This window comes from Papio anubis, chromosome 8 (genome assembly GCF_008728515.1).
Source record: "Papio anubis isolate 15944 chromosome 8, Panubis1.0, whole genome shotgun sequence".
Taxonomy (NCBI): domain Eukaryota; kingdom Metazoa; phylum Chordata; class Mammalia; order Primates; family Cercopithecidae; genus Papio; species Papio anubis.
Window position 1 is genome coordinate 50,729,391 of NC_044983.1, and position 17,502 is coordinate 50,746,892.

The following is a 17,502-nucleotide window of genomic DNA, read 5'->3' on the forward strand; positions in this document are numbered from 1 at the left end:
AAGGAGTCAAAGAGAGAGAAAGAGATAAAAGTAGTAAAGAAAAAACAGTGTACCCTATTCCTTTAAAAGCCAAGGTAAATTTAAAACCTATAATTGATCATTGAAGGTCTTCTCTGTAACCCTATAACACTCCAATACCACCTTGTTGTCAGTGTAAACAAGGGCATATCCCAAAAGCACTGAGGCCGCTGACAACACATAGCCTTCCTATCAAACATCCTTAAACCAGCAGGTTTCCTAACAGGGGATCTAAATCTTAACTAATTATCATACAAAGGTCCAGCCAGACCTAGGAGGAACTCCCTTCAGGAGAGGACAATAGATGGTTCCTCCCAGGAGATGAAGGGAAAAGACACAATGGGTATTCAGTAAGTGATAAGGAAACTCTTGTAGAAGCAGAGTTAGGAAAATTGCCTAACAACTGGTCTGCTCAAACGTGCAAGCTGTTTGCACTCAGCCAAACCTTAAAATACTTACAGAATCAGGAAGGAGCCATCTATACCAATTTTAAGTTAATATGGACTGAATGAGGTCGTATTACTAGCAAAGAATAATTGAAATCCCAAACTTACAAGGTTTTCAAGAAAAGTAAAGTTTGCTAAAAGTTAACAGTGTAAACATATATTATCCTAATTTCTAATCTTGTAGAAATCAGACCCTATCAGTACCCCTCAAAGCTCAAGTCTGTCAGTGTAGAGTCATACAACTAATACCCCTACTTATAGGGTTAGGAATGGCTACTGCTACAGGAACCAGAATAGCCAGTTTATCTACTTCATTATCCTACTACCACACACTCTCGAAGGATTTCTCAGTTTGCAAGAAATAATGAAATCTATCCTTACTCTACAATCCCAAATAGACTCTTTGGCAGCATTGACTCTCCAAAACCACCGAGGCCTAGACCTCCTGACTGCTGAGAAAGGAGGACTCTGCACCTTCTTAGGAGAAGAGTGTTGTTTTTACACTAACCAGTCAGGGATAGTACGAGATGCTGCCCAGCATTTACAGGAAAAGGCTTCTGAAATCAGACAATGCCTTTCAAACTCTTATACCAACCTCTGGAGTTGGGCAACATGGCTTCTCCCCTTTCTAGGTCCCATGGCAGCCATCTTGCTACTACTCACCTTTGGGCCCTGTATTTTTAATCTTCTTGTGAAATTTGTTTCCTCTAGAATCCAGGCCATCAAGCTACAGATGGTCTTTCAAATGGAACCCCAAACGAGTTTGACTAACAACTTCTACCAAGGACCCCTGGACTGACCCACTGGCCCTTTCACTGGCTAAAGAGTTTCCCTCTGGAGGCCACTACAACTGCAGGGCCCCTTCTTCACCCCTATCCAGCAGGAAGTAGCTAGAGCGGTCATCAGCCAAATTCCCAACAGCAGTTGGGGTGTCTTGTTTAGAAGGGGAATTGAGAGGTGAAGCCAGCTGGGATTCTGGGTCCCGTAGGGGACTTAGAAAACTTTTCTGTCTAGCTAAAAGTTTGTAAACGCACCAATCAGCACTCTGTCAAAACAGACCAATCAGCTCTCTGTAAATGGACCAATCAGCTCTCTGTAAAATGGACCAATCAGCAGGATATGGGTGGGGCCGGATAAGGGAATAAAAGCAGGCCAACTTAGACAGCAGGGGCAACCTGTTCGGGTCCCCTTCCACCCTGTGGAAGCTTTGTTCTTTTGCTCTTCATAATAAATATTCCTGCTGTTCACTTTTTGGGTCTGCACTACCTTTATGAGCTGTAACACTCACCATGAAGGTCTGCAACTTCACTTCTGAAGCCAGCGAGACCATGAACCCACCGAGACCATGAACCTACCACAAGGAAGAAACTCCAGACATCTGAACATCAGAAGGAACAAACTCCAGACGCAACATCTTTAAGAACTGTAACACTCACCGAGAGGGTCTGTAGCTTCATTCTTGAAGTCAGCGAGACCAAGAACTCACCGGTTCCAGACACAATGTGAGCTGGGGCCACTGGCTGGTAGCGGAAGTTCAAGTCGGCTTCCACTGAAATTCATCCAGCTGCTTTCTCCTGGAAAGGGGAAATAAGCCATGATGACACTGGCACATCTTCATCATTTCAGTTTCAGGAGCCAACTGAAGACAGCGGTAGACTGTAGCCAGCACATCTACAAGATGTCCAAAGAACTAAACCCCAGAGCCTAATGACACCTCTGCATTAGCCAATACCCCTAGTACATTTTTAATAAACTTGTATAGTAATGTTCCTCCAGCGAAAGGGCTATTTCAGAACCAGACAATACTGCCATCAAGATCTGTATGTCATTATTAGCTGGACAGGAGAACAGAGACAGTGACTATGTCTGTTGTCTAGCAAGAGAAAGCAAATAGAGGAAAGGGAGGAGAAAAAAGATAAAGGGATTTTAGTTTTTGTTTATACCATTTATCATGAATCTATCACCAGCGACTTTATTTTATTTTAGAAATAAGTCTAAAATAAAATAAAGGCCAGGACTGGTCTTGAACTACTGGCCTCAAGCGATCCACCTGCTTTGGCCTCCCAAGGTGCTGCAACTAGCAGCGTGAGCCACCATGCTTGGGCACACCAGTGATTTAAAAAATGCATTTGGGGCGAGCTAACCATAAATAGGTTAACTACAGTATTAAGATTTCCTCAACTGTACTGACCATCTCCTCTCCAGGAGAATGGCTCCCGCAACAGTGTTTTTCTAACTACCTTTAGAAACTTTAAATACTGCCAACAGTAGCCCTAGGGTCTTCCCTGAGGCTTTTTTATTCTCTTTAGCATCCTTAATACATATTTAAAGAACACTCTTTTAACCTTTCTCTTTAGCAGTTCCATTCCTGATGCTTCACTCCTGAATTGAATAACTCATCTAGGACAACCTTTCTGCCTGTGAGCATTTGTAATAGAACGTTTTCCAAGCAACACCAATGCCTGTGTCTTTTGGAGAGGGAGCTAAAAAGAAACAGTACCACTGTTTCATTCACCAGTATCCCAAAGTCTCTGCTCAGAATCTCTGCCTCTCCAAGGGCAACCCTGCTTGTCCCCAGAGGGATCCTCCTCTCTGTTATACTCAGTTAGGATGTACACATCCAGGACTGCAGTTGCTTTTGCTGCTTAAGAGACATAAGTGAGGCTGTTTTACCCCACCCGTGAGCAAGCTTCTCTCTCAAAACTTTACCTCTTAAATAAAAATGGATCCATGAGCTGTGCAGCTGCTCCAGCTTGGGGCTCCTCTGTGACCCAGCAAATACACTCAACTTTGGTCTGCTGAGCACTGCCAGGCATTCATCATTCTCAGGAAAATCTTTGATCGCCTAACATAGCCAAAGCCCAATAAAATCCTAGGGAAAATAAATGCAAGAGGACACTAATGGCAAAAGTGCATTCTGTAGGACTGGGCTCCAGCTTTGGGCCCAAATTCTAGTCTGGCTCTAACCGTTGTGAGTTTGAGTGACATATAACTAGACTAGGGAGGACACATTAGTGAGCAGCATGCTCTGGGACCTCCTGAAACATCCCCAGCAGACACTGATTATCCACAGTGACCCAGATGTGGTCTCAGAATCCTTCCCTGCACAGCACTTTTTGTACCGGAGAGGAAACCTAGCTACAACCTTGCACTAGATTAAGCGTAGACCTAAGAAGCCTGTCCACTGGCCTCTGTCCTAGTCTTTATTCTTTCTTGTCTTTCGAGGGTGGGCAGGGGTTGTAACGAAGGAGGTCTCTTCTCTCCAAAGGAGAGGGATTCTAAATCCCCTAATAGCCCTAGAAGAGAATTCTTAGAAATTCTTAAAATTAGGGATACAAAAGGGCCTAAGATTCACCAAACAATTCTCCAAGCAGAAACGAGACTTTTTAATGCTTTACCCCAAACTGTTCTGGATCCATTTCAGATTGCTTCTTCTCTGGGGTAGCACTGGCAGGAAGGGTCATAGTGGGAGGGAGGATTGGAGCCTCCACTCATGTTCAAATGTGTAACTAATTATAGGCATTTGCATTGCCATTGTTACATGAAAAAATATTATTATATCTCAATTTTAAAGATTAGAAATCAAAGGCAGAGGGGGAAATTGCCATCTTGAGGTCATTTTTCAATTCAGCAGGGGTCAGAGCTGAATTGAAAAATGCCTATGGTGGGGCGTGGTGGCTCACGCCTGTAATCCCAGCTTCTTGGGACGCTGAGGTATGAGAATCACTTGAACTCGCTTGCAGTGAGCCAAGATCCTGCCACTGCTCTCCAGCCTGGGTGATGCAGCAAGACTGTCTAAAAAAAAAAAAAAAAAAGGCCCATGATGCATGTCCCTTGCTTCAACCTTCTCCCCTTCCCCTAGATAGTCCCCTGGACAAGAGAACTAGGAATCAGCAATGTCTGTGGATCACAATAGGACTAGTCTTAACAGTAAACTGAGTGATGTACGGGCTAATGAAAAAGCTCACCTCCTCACCACCACGTCTCCTGCACAACCTCCCCTCACATACACTCCCTCAGTGCCCTGGTCCCTGGCACTCTACAATAAAGAGTTCATCATTTTGGAGTAATCATAGCTTCCACTGGTCGTTCTTTTTTTCCCATCAAGATACCCCTGAGAAGATTACACTTCCTTCATCACTCTGACCTTAGCATGGTCGTAGGCTGACAGAAGGCTTTTCTCTAGCACAAACCTGACCCCAACTTTAGGGATGCACTAGCTACCTTCTTAGAAAAAAGGAGAGTATCTCCTGCAAAGGCAGAAGGAAGTTTGGACTTGACAGCTGGACAGAAAGAGCTTCGCCCCCTAATACTCACTCATGTGTGGTCATCCCCCTGTGGTTTCACCTTTCTTGGTTTCAGTTAGGCATAGTTAACTGCCGTCTGAAAACATTACGTACAATAAGATACCTTGGGGGAGAGAGACAGACCATATTCACATAACTTTTATTAAGTGTATTATATTATTATAAGTATTCTATTTTATTAGCAGTTACTGTTGTTCATCTCTGCTGTAGTTTGAATGTTTGTCCAGTAAACCTCATGTTGAAATTTGATTCCCTGTGTTGGAGATGGGGCCTGATGGGAAGTGTTTTGTTCCTGGGTGTGGACCCTTCCTGAATAGATGAATGTCCTCCCTGGGAATGGGGAAGACTGAGTTAATTCTCTCTCCATTAATTCTCTAGACAGCTGATTTTTAAAAAGAGGCTGGCCCCTCCCTCCCCTCTCTTGCTTCCTTTCTTCATGGGATCTGCATATGCCAGCTCTCCTTCTCCTTCTGCCATGAGTAGAAGCAGCCAAATAAACCTCTTTTCTTTATAAATTGCCCAGCCTCATTTATTCCTTTACAGCAGCACACATGGACTAAGACGATTCTTCCTGTGCCTAATTTACGAATTAAACTTTATTATCCATATATACGCATAAGGACAAACATAGTGGACATGGCATTTGGTACCATCTGTGGTTTCAGGCACCCACTGGGGGTCGCAGAATGCATCCCCCATGCTTAAGAGCAGCTTTCTGCACTAAGAGCCAGGCCTTTTCTAGATGAGCATAGATTGGCCTGGGGCAGGGAAGATGACTCAGATTCTACTAAGTCTCGAATCTACTTGTCCATTTGAGCTCTCCTCCGTGGTGGGGAGTGGGTAGTCCTCCTCAGAAAACAAGGGCCTTCCAGAAGGCAAACTTCCAAGCTTGTTACCTGAGTCTAACCTGTTTTTTTCTTATGCTTCCCGTCTAAAGTGCTAACAAATCTTATTTTCATGTTGATTTACTTGGCAGAAAGTTCATTATGAACACTGATAAGCCAGAAAATCAAGAGAAAAAAAAGTCAGCCTCTTCCATTACTAATTAAAAAAAAAAATTGGTTGAGTGTGGTTGTTCACATCTATAATCCCAGCACTTTGGGAGGCTGAAGCAGGAATTATCAGTTGAGACCAGGAGTTCAAGACCAGCCTGGGCAACATAGTGAGACCCGTCTCTACAAAAAATAAAATATTTAAAAAAAATTGGAAAGAAATAAACAAATTTTAAAAGCAGAGCTGACTCTGGTACTGAAATCATTCCTAATTCTCAGGTGACAAAGGGCCTGGATGCAGTCTGGGGACATATCAAATGAAGGTGCACGCAGGTGACACTAAAGGTCTAGGATGTTATGCTGATGTCCGCATAACTGGCTGTGACCGAGAGCGCTTCTGAGCCTCTGCAACTCTCCCATCTCAGGACCAGTCAGACCCTTTGGAAGAGGAAAGGTGAGTCTTGCATCCTCTTGTATTAAACCTATTAGCATTACTCACACAACACTATCATTCTCTTCTTGTTCTGACAGGAAGGAAATCTTTGTAAAATGTGATATTTGTGGATCAGTTACTTTCTTTCTTTTTTGAGACCGCAAGTATCTTCCACTGCTTCAGCTACCTGAGCATAGGCCAAGGAGCAGGCTGGGTAAACATGGGGAGTGTTGGCTGTCTGGGCAGAGTCGGGTATTGTGATGGTGAGCCTTGGCTCCTGTTCCTTGGAGTTAAATGCTCCTATATTGTGATATCTGTTCTCGTTCCACCCTCCTGCTCTGTCAGTAATTCCTGTGCTGTGCCTGTGATAGGTGTGCAGGTCTGTGACCATTTTCTGAAGTTGTTTTCTTGATGTCTCTTCCCCATTTATTGCTAATCAGTTCCAAAATCCTTCAAGATTTTCTTTGCTAGCGAGAGATGTTTACCTTGACAACCACATTTTCAGGCTATATCTCCCAAAATAGATTTACAAAGAAGGAAGACAGAGAGACCAAGGCTAGTGAAGGGCTTCTTACGCTGCTGAAGATATTTTTAAATGTCAAATCGCCAATGGACAAGCTACTAGAGAAGAAAGCTAGGAAGGAACATCAAGGAGCTTTAGGGGGGCTTGGTGGAGGCCACGGAGAACAGCAGGTGGAGGGGCAGGGTCAGGATCTGAATCCTGAAGACCTGAGCTTCCCATTCTGAAGACGGAGCTCAATAATAACCTGCCCTACTTTTGTCAGAAAGCATCATGTTAATTATTATTACTGGCACAGCCTATGGAACCATACTTCTTTTTTCTCATCTGTATGTTTACAGTGCTCTAGAAGAGTCTAATTTGATATATATTGCCATCTTTTAAATAACAGATGATGAAAAATAATATCATATTTCAAAACTAAAAAGAGAGTGAGCTTGAGCATCATGACAACATCCAAAGCACTTATTCTATTTCACTCCTTCCCATCTCTGAGCATCCTGTGGACAGAGGGCAAGAATAATAAAAAGTAAACTATCTGACTAGATTGGACATTTTCTTAAATTGCAGTTCCAACCATGTCGCTTTCCTGCTCAAAACCCTTCAAGCTGAAATCCCTTCATACAGGGCTCAGCCTTCCCTTTCAGCTTTTTATTTTGCATCCTAACTGGATGACTTTACAGATTCCCAAGTTTACTCTGTCCTCTCCCCACTTCAAAATCTTCACCTGTCAAAACCCTGCTAAGTCCTCAAGGCCCATCTCCAAATCCCTTCTTGATTCCTTCTCCTTTATATAAACTCAATCTCTTTTTGTTCCCTTAGCTTAGGGCATTTGTGGGTTTTGTGTGTGCATTTGTGTGTGTGTGTGCGCGCACGCACCTAATCCACTGGGCATTATAGTAACAATTATTTGGGCCAGCTATGCCAGTGTCCGAGTGTAGGTGCCTTGCTAAGGGACAGGTGGATGTGTTCATTATTTGGCTGTCTCTTCAGTTCCTAACACTGTTGGTTGTGCAGTGTTGTCAGTATTAAATGCCTGTTTACTGAGTCCATTTGTCAAATTATAACTGAATGGGGACCTCATCCCTCCACGTACCCCACTTCAAAGTTAAGAACTATCAGTTAATAACTTGGAAAGCATACGTTTCATGTTTGAAGAGTAGAATATTAATTCTGGATGGATGCATAAAACATCCTGTCATTTTTTTATTTGGAGCAGTCACCACCCTGACCCAGCCGAGATCGTGACTTTTAATGCTCTGACTTTATGTTTTAATAGGCCCATCTCTTTCTATTTTAAAGTCTGAGATATTCCATATTAAAAAAAAAATCTGGGACAACTAGAGAGAATTGAATTTGGGCACAATGGAAAAGGACTTGGTAAGTCCTCCTTATGCAAAATTTAACTGAATTGGAGTTATCCCAGATATCTATCAGTGTCTTTTATACTCAAAGAAACTGCCACCGACTCTGTTTCTAAATATGTGCAGCAGGAAGGCTGAAAGACCAATGTGACCAGCTGTCCTTTCTGCAGTGCATTTGAATGAAGGCTGTTCTTTCCTGAGCAGCTGTAGATGCTGTTTGCTGAGCGTGTTGCTATTTTTGATTCTGCCTTCTTCAAAAAGAAGAAAAAGGAAAGAAAGAAAGGAAAAGTCACACCATCTTTGACAGCCCCATACCCAGCTGCTCTCTGTGCACCTTCCCCAGGCTTGGGACTGTAAATCAGTAAATATTCCTAGATTTTCTGTTCCATTTTCAGCTCACTTTATAGTGATTGCTACTAATTGAATCCATGGTCGTACATTTGTCTCACATCTGGATCCACAGAGAAGTTGTAAGCAATGTTTCAGTGGAGCCGGTTCACTGGCTGCATTCCAGGGCTTCATTTTTTTGTTCCCATCTAGCAGCTTATTAATGGGTATTGGTTTCTGGGTGACACTGGTTAAACTGCCCAAAAAGATTCATGTGAAGTCTGGAGGCGAATCTAAGTCTCCCAGCCACATGGCTGCAGGTTCCAGCGTTCTGTCAGCATTTAGACCTTCTCCAGCTTGACGCTTCACTTGACCTGGCAGCCCCTACACAGGCAAGGCCACCGTCTTGATTGATCTCTCTGCACTGTGGTCTGCTGATTGGACAACTTACCTCTTGGGAAGCAGAGTACAATGACTGCTTCCAGATCTTTATTAGCAAAGGAAATCTTTGGCTTTCTGCAGCTGCATGTGTATCCTTTATTCCCCACAGTTCACTCCCCTCATTGTGCTGACTGGCCAATCTAACATAATTGCTTGCAGAATCCTCTGGCTGTAGACATTTATACCTCTGGCCTACATTAACCGATGTTAGAGAACATGCATTCCTGCCCACCAAACCCTCAGGAGTCACTAGGGTACCTTGTTCAGCAGGGCCCACTACGCCTCAGCAAAGCAGCTCAAGCCTTCCAGCTGTGACCTTCTTAGGCGGCTTCAATATTCTCCTCATCTGTCAAGGACTTCCTACAGGAAAACAAGGCCTCTCTAGTATTTCCCAGTAAACAGTGCTCAATGGAAAACATTCTAAATTATTCATATAAAACGTATAAACTGACCACAGTGTAACTGAAACAAACATACAAGATCCTTCTAAGGAAATCCCACTCCTTTGCCTCTTCGTGGTGAGGTCTCTGTGGGGTAGGGGCTCATGGTGAGGTCTATGTGGGGTAGGGGCACAGGCGTGGCTCTGAAACTTGTTGTCCTTTGTTAATCACCAGCCTCTGCCTATTGTGAGATCACAATCTTTGGAAGCCATTCATCTTCTCTCTCTTTCGGCTAAGTCATCTGTACAAGAATAATAATAGTACATACATTGTGGAGTTGGTATGAGAAATAAATGATTTAATATATGTGCATATTATACAAATAAATATAAATTAATTAAGCTATGGAAAATTCTCATTTACATAAACAATTTGTATGTAGTTTATAAAAATCTACTAAATCCATAGCTTTCAGAGTGTTTTAGCTGGCCAAAATGTTGCCAGCACTACCAGATGAATTGCTTTGATCAGTTTTTATGATCCACCCTCCCCTTCCTGGTTGTGATCATGATAAAGATTTTTTGAAATCCTTATCTTTCCTCAGTAGCTTAAAGGTCAAGGGAAAAAATATGTAGAAAAGTTAGGCATCCTTTTCCACCTATGGTTTTAAAATATCAGAGGCAGATTGTCTGCCTTTGAGAACCAATTTCTGTATATGCAATAGTCATTACTAAAATATTAGTGTGCAGAAAGACATACATTTCAATCAGTTTTTGGTGAGCATTTACCAGTGCACTTAAATACACTGGAGTCTACCATTGTCTTCGTGTGTTTGCCATAAGTCAAACCAATGAATTACATGTCAGCATTTCTCCTTGGAATGGTGGTAGAAAAACGTATTTCTTACATTTTGTGAACACAAATCAACTAGACTGTCATGATCACTTAGGCCAAGAAAACAAGCACTCATGTTTATTAAATGCCAGAACTATGCCGAAATGTTAATGAAGAAAGAACTGAGTCTGTACAAACAAGAATACATAGCACTGTTCTTTGAGATTAGTGTTTTTATTAGTGGAAAGTTACAATTTAGTGGGGCCATATGACTTACAACAATCATAATTTTATCAGTGAAGTAACTGAAGCCCAAAAAGATGAAGATCGCAAAGCTAATTGTTCTTTAACCAAGTTCCTTCCTTTCAACTGCACTGCCCAAGTCAGCAAAATAGCTCTCAAATAGAAAATACAGCCAGTGTGAAGCACTCAAAATAGAAATCTGTAATCCTTAGTAGGTGCTTGCCAAAATCTCAAATATATTAGATGAGTAAATGCAGTGCAAAGCCTGAAGGTGATGAAGTAACCTCTACTTTAAATCTGATCTATTTAAAAATCTGTTTTTCTCAAGGAGGGTAGGAAATTCACTGGCCAGGTGCGGTGGCTCATGCTTGTAATCCCAGCACTTTGGGAGGCCAAGATGAGCAGATCATCTGAGGTCAGGAGTTCAAGGCCAGCTTGGCCAACATGATGAAAAGTCGTCTCCATTAAAAATACAAAAATTAGCAGGGCGTAATGGTAGGCACTTGTAATCCCAACTATTCAGGAGGCTGAAGCAGGAGAATTGTTTGAACCAAGGAGGCGGAGGTTGCAGTGAGCCGAGATTGCGCCATTGCACTCCAGCCTGGGTGACAAGAACAAAACTCTGTGTCAAAAAAAAAAACAAAAACAAAACTGGTTGTCTTACCTGGCCAGAGTACCAAGATCTACATTGTTGGGCTTTACCCACATTCTTTAATAGCATTTCATAGTAGGAGAAGAAGCAAAAATTAAAATGTAGAAATTGGTCGTGTATTGCCTCATGTTGCTAATTTGATGTGATTCACTAAGCTGCTGTTTGGACTGTACTTTAAATGAGATCAAAACTCACTTTCAGATTTCAGGCTTATCCTCAAAACCCCCACCACTAAAAAACTTTCTAAAATGATCTGAATGGTTTATGCTATGGCTTTTGGTGTAGGGTATGAGGAAGATAATAAATACGTCTCAGGCGGTATTTCTCTATGAACCTCTGGCTAGTGGTAAGAAGAAAAACAGAGAATCTTTATCTACATCTGAATGTGCAGCACGTTAAAATATTTTGTCACTTGAGTATTTTTTCCCTACAGCTTGTGATGTTTGCTTTTTTAAAGTAGAAATTATAGAAATATACAAGGAGAAAACACAGTTCACAGTTCCTTCTTTGCAATAGGTATTTGTGTTTTTTTTCTTGGAGTGAAACCATCTTATAATTTATATAGTCTTAATCTATTGATATACTTTCACTTTCTATCTCTGGGATTTCTATCTTTCATCACTATAGTAAATCAACTGAATGAAGATTCTTTTGATTCTAAGAACTTATTCTAACTTACAATAAGTTCATATTAGCTCAACTCAAAAAAAGAAAATTTGTTGGTTTGGGTCTGTGGGAAGGCCAGAGGTAGACTGTGGCTCAGGCAAGGCTTGATCTACAAACTCAAAGAATGTGGACAGTTTCTCTCTCTCAATTACAATTTCTTTTTTTTTCATAATTTCTTCTGTATGTTGGCCTGATTACCTCATCTTGAAGATGTGCTTACTCTATTTTAGCAGGATGAAGGGCAAGGTGGAACCTCAAATTTACATGCCAACTTGGCATCACTGGTAGGAAGAGACTCTTTCCTTTCTACAAACAACAGTCCAGGGAATGGGCTCTGAATGGCCTTCTTGAGTCAGATCCCCAAAGGATTAACATGTGCTGCCAAAGGCATGGGTGAGTGTTAGACATCCAGCCTGGGTCACATGTCCACCCTTCAGATAGAGGTTGGAAGTGGGGCACCATCTCTGGTATTTCCATCAGAACCTCAAGGAATAGGGAAGGAGTTCTGCAAACAGAAGGGAGTGCCAAAAGCAGAAGGATAGGCGAAAATGTGCTAGGCAGACCAAAAACAGCAGCTGGTGTGTTCGCCACACTTAGCTTTGGCTTTTTTTAGCAGGGTTGGCCTAAAGACGAGACACATGACCCCAACAGGCATGCTACACTGCTGCTAGTGACCAACCACCATCTGAGGGGCATTGCCTTCTTCAGCACCACAAGTGTTCTTTACTCTCATCCCTTATATGAGCTCCCACTTTCTTCTCTGCAGGAGTACGGGTAGGTGCAGCTTTCCTGCCAAGGGCCACGAAGTAGACCTCTGAGGTGCTGCCAGAGGAGACACAATGGCTGCTGGGAAACATGTTGTATAGTTATCAGAGCATAGGCTTTGGTATCAGAAAGGACACACATTCAAATGGTAATGAAAAAACAGGTTAGCTGCTTTCCACATGAGCGTCCAATTAACAAGAGCCAGGTCTGATACGAAATAAATGAATTTATTCTGAAGTTAGCTTGGGGAAGGGGCACCAAATGTTCTGCTTTTAAATGTGTCACTTCACCTCTGGAGCAGAAAGCAGGCACTTTTATAAGGTTGCAAAGAAAACGAGTAAGGACAGGGGTACCCCTGCTAGCTTGGTGTCTTATCTACTGGGCAGTTGAGGTGGTGCCTTCCCGGACAGAAGGAAGTTGTAAAAGTGTTCACGTGGGCATGCTTTCTGTAAGCCCTCCTGGTGGACGAAAGTTCTGAGGCAACCCCATGGGGGTGAGAGTTCCATGGCGGGTGTGCTTTGGTCCGCACACTGCCAGTTCTGAAGAAGAGATCTGTCTTGGAGCACACAGAACTTGCCCTCCATGGAATGCCTGTGATGGGGCAGGTGAAAGGCTGTATTTGCATTTCTGAAGGGCCAAGTAGGAAACAGGGAGCCCAGGAATACAAAAAGAAGAGGGAGAGGAAAAAAAATAATAAGCCACCTCTAGAACAATGGGGGTACTAGGTTACAAAACCCCAGCTTGACAATTTAGCAATTTTGTGATTGATTTTTCTGACCCTCAGTTTCTATCTCATTGGATTGTCAGGACTGGTTGAAATATTATTTATAAAGCATATAGCATAGCACCTGGTGACAGGTAAGCTCTTAATAAACACCACCATTAAAAGCTACCATTATTATCAAAGATATTATTATTATTTCTCTCCTTCCACTTCTCAAGCTAGGAATAAAGAGCAGCAATTTGGGATGATGGAACCCTCTTGAATTAGGAGCTGACTAGTACAATGACATACACAATGTGGTATAGGTGCACAAACCTCTTTCATACAACAGCTTTGTGTTCTCTCATTTAGCCTTCAAAGCCCCCACTGAGCTGGATGCCATTAATATCTAGCTTTCAGGTGAGGAAGATGACGCCCAGTGGGACTGTGATTTTATTAGGTCACATAACTGGTAAATCACAGAGACAGGATTCAAACGTAGGCTTTCTGAATCCAGATTTTGTTCTCTCTTAATTATACCACACTGTAAAGACCTATTTTTCTGAGAGCCCAGCGTGTGCCCTGCTAATCAGATGGCATAATGGGCAACAACAGGGCCCGAGAAGACCTGGAGAATTTTCACTGGGTCACCAAGGTTTTGAACGTTTTTACCAGGGATTGTTCCAGAAGGTGATAATAGCTGGCAAGCTGTGACCTGTTGGAGGGAAGAGAGGAGAGAAAAGTTAAGAAGAAGGAAAAGAAGCAGAGTGGAAGAAAGAAAGGGATTAAGGTTGAGACAAGGAAAATTAAAATCTGCCTGATTAGAACTAGCAAAATGCAAAGTAATTTTTTAAACCTTATTGTAATTTTTGATTAAAGAAAATCTTTGCTTAAAGGCAAGTATTACTTAGAAAGCCTAAGAAAGGAAAACAAATGATAATGCCCATTATTTTTGAAATGAAGTATAAGATTTTTCTGTGAATCTTTCAGATTTTAACTCTTGGGATGTGATATCCTTAGGGATTTCTATAAAGACAGACTTATTTCACTTATTTAGTTCATCCACCTTTCCACATGAAATTCCCAAATTTTAATTTACATATCCTGTTATTCAAAGTATCATCCTCTAAAACACTCTTTATCCAATATTGACACAGAGATTTCATTTTTAATTATTATTCTAAACCCAATTTTCAGCTTCTCTGTTTTTCTCTGATATTTTCACCTTCTTATAGGAAAGTCTTGAAACTGTCTTGAAGAGAATGGCAAACGTGTAGAGATGAGGCATACAATATACACTTGAGATCTATAAAACACCGAAAGATGCATCCATACAATGAAATTGCAAACCTGTCATCTGATGTCTTCATTTTTATTCATCTAATTTTTATCTTTTGAGTCTCAGCCATTCTCTTCCCTACATGTACAGGCAAAAGTCAGAGAGTATGCATGTATGAACAAAAGAAATATCATAGAGGCTTCAGTCAGCCATTCCTTTGAGCAAAACTGTGCTGGGAGGAGGAAGGCAAGGCTGAGGCCTTGGACCTCTGCAGCAAGCAGTTCTATGATAACATGGGGGCAGAGGTCCTGGCGCATATAATTTCAAAGCAAATCGAGAGTAAAAAGTGAACTTCCAGTTTCTGGTCGAGGAAGTAAGAAGCTTGGAAATCATTTCATTCATTTACCCAGCAAAAAAAAAAAAAAAAAAAAAAGTTGAGCGAATGAAAATTAACAACTTTCTTAGATCCATCAGATAACTAAGATCACAGGACAACCCTCTGCTCTTCAAATTAGAGAGGCAGACGGGCAGATGTGGAGGATCAGGACCTAGTGGGGTAGGAGCCCAAACGCAGAAACCCTCAGGGGAACCAGAACTGGAGTTAGAATTGACTAATTGCTGGAGGCAGACGAGGCTGAGGGTTAAAAGCTCCAGGGGGACCCAGTCATGGAGGGAGGGAGCCCACACTTTTGTGAGTTTTACCTCCTTCTAGGAGCTCTAGCAGGTTCTCATGCTGAAGATGAGAGAAAATTCCCCTCATGTCTCTAAGGGTGGGGTGGGGGTGGATGGGATGAGGGGGTTGGGGTGCTTTTGAAAAACTCCAGAGCACTCTGTCCTTACAAGGTCTGCCCTCAGGAGACACTAGCCCCGGAGCCTGGCTGACCTGGGGGAAGGGAAACAACTCCAGGCCTCTCTTGCCTGCCTCTGTCTCACCCAGGGGAAAACGAAACAAAACAAACAAGACAAAACTGAGAAGCACTTGTGAAGATCATACCCCAGGGACACAGGCTCAGGAAAAGACTGAGACCCAGTCCTTAGGATTAGCAAAACTAACACATGTCAGGAGAGATACATGTTCCAATAAAGTTTCTTTTGTTTCTAGGATTTAAAATCCATTCATACTTGCTCAAATATAATGAAAAAGTCTTCTTTTGAGGGAAGCAGAGAGGTCTTATAAGAACCCAGTGTGATGGGGCAGGGAGTTGACTGGGGAGCGGGCAGCGAATCTGAGGCGAGATATAGGGCAGGGCGCTACTGGAGCCTACATAGCCTGTGCCTTCAGCCTCCCCTCTGTGACTTCCTCTCTGTCACCCTCACTCCCTCCTCTCAGTCTCACTGGCCTCCTAGCTGCGATGCCAACATGCTGGGGGGCCCTCTAGCTTAACACATTGGCAGGGACTCCCTCTGCCTGAAATGTTCCTCCCCAGCTATTAGCATGACTCACTGCATCTCCATTCAGGCCTTTGCTCAAATGTCACCTCACAAGCATTGACAGAGGCCTTCCTTAAGGATCTGATGATTTTCCTTGTTCCTAGCTCCCTTACCCAGCTTTATCTGTCCTCAGACCCCTTATCAGCACCCGCTTGAACAGCAGCCCCTGCTAACCCACGGTGGGTTTGTTCCAAGAGTCCAGTGGATGTCTGACCAAACCCTATGTACACTATGTTTTCTCTTATGCATACATGCCTATGATAAAGCCTAAATTATACCTTAGGTGCAGGAAGAGATGAACAACAATAAATAATAATAAAATAGAACAATGACAGCAGGTTCTCAAATAATGTCATTTTTTTCAATGCTGTTTTGTTGTAACATTGACGATTTAAAAAAATCAGTTCCTGGCCAGGCGCTGTGCCTCACCCCTGTAATCCCAGCACTTTGTGGGGCAGAGGCAGGCAGATTACTTGAGTCAGGAGTTTGAGACCAGACTGGCCAACATGGTGAAACCCCGTCACTACTAAAAATACAAAAATTGGCTGGGTGCAGTGGCACATGACTGTAATCCCAGCTACTTGGGAGGCTGAGGCAGGAGAATCGTTTGAACCTGGGAGGCAGAGGTTGCAGTGAGACGAGATGGCACCAGTGGACTCCAGCCTGGGCGACAGAGTGAGACTTTGCTTCAAAATAAATAAATAAATAAATAAATAAATAAATAAATAAATAATAAAAACATCAGTTCCTGCCAGCTCCACCGTGTGTATGGAGTTTGCATGTTCTCTTCATGTCTACCTGGTTTTTCTCCAGGTTCTCCAGTTTGCTCCCACATCGCAAATCTGTGCCCATTAGGTGAACTGGCATGTCTACGTGGTCCCTGTGTGAGTGAGTGTGGATATGGGTGAATGTGGGTGTGTGTGAGTGCACCCTGCGATGAGATGGCACCTGATCCAGGACTGGTTCGTACCTTGCACCCTGAGCAGTTGATAGGTTTAGCCACCTGCCACCCTGAACTGCAGTAAGTGGGTTGAAAAATGAATGAAAGAATACAAATGATTACCATGTAAAAATGTGTAAAGTATATGATAATCATGCAAAATACGCGACAATAAACCATGCTGGATGAAAGCACTCAGCAAGCCACCACGTTTGTGATGGGTTTTTTGGTTGGTTGGTTGTTTTAGATGGAGTCTCCCTCTGTCGCCCAGGCTGGAGTGTGGTGGTGCGATCTCGGCTCACTGCACGCTCCGCCTCCCAGGTTCATGCCATTCTCCTGCCTCAGCCTCCTGAGTAGCTGGGACTACAGGTGCCAGACACTATGCCCAACATATATATATACACACACACACACACATATGCATGCACACACACATATACACACACACACACACATATATATATTTGTATTTTTAGTAGAGACAGGGTTTCAACACGTTAGCTAGGATGGTCTCGATCTCATGACCTCGTGATCTGCCCGCCTCAGCCTCCCAAAGTGTTGGGATTATAGGCATGAGCCACCATGCCTGGCCTTGTGACGGTTTTTGAACTGCACGATGCGAGGAGGTGCTCCTAACAATTTTCTCTTCGCAAACATTTATTCCTTGATGTAACTCACCACTACTTTGACCACTGTTGCTCACTAATTCATCAAAAATTTAGTAAATAATTTTCTTATTTGTTGTTATTAATCATTCTTAA

At 42.7% G+C, this 17,502-nt stretch overlaps 1 long non-coding RNA gene across 1 annotated transcript; it reads right to left on the reverse strand.

Annotated features, from left to right (window-relative positions):
- Window positions 1–1,155: 1,155 nt before the first annotated feature.
- LOC108587122 lies at window positions 1,156–9,497 on the reverse strand. Its single transcript, XR_002523804.2, has 3 exons — window positions 9,301–9,497; window positions 9,107–9,208; window positions 1,156–2,038 (listed from the first exon to the last, which is right to left on the reverse strand). It is a non-coding gene; the product is annotated as an uncharacterized LOC108587122 (long non-coding RNA).
- Between the last annotated feature and the right edge of the window lie 8,005 nt (window positions 9,498–17,502).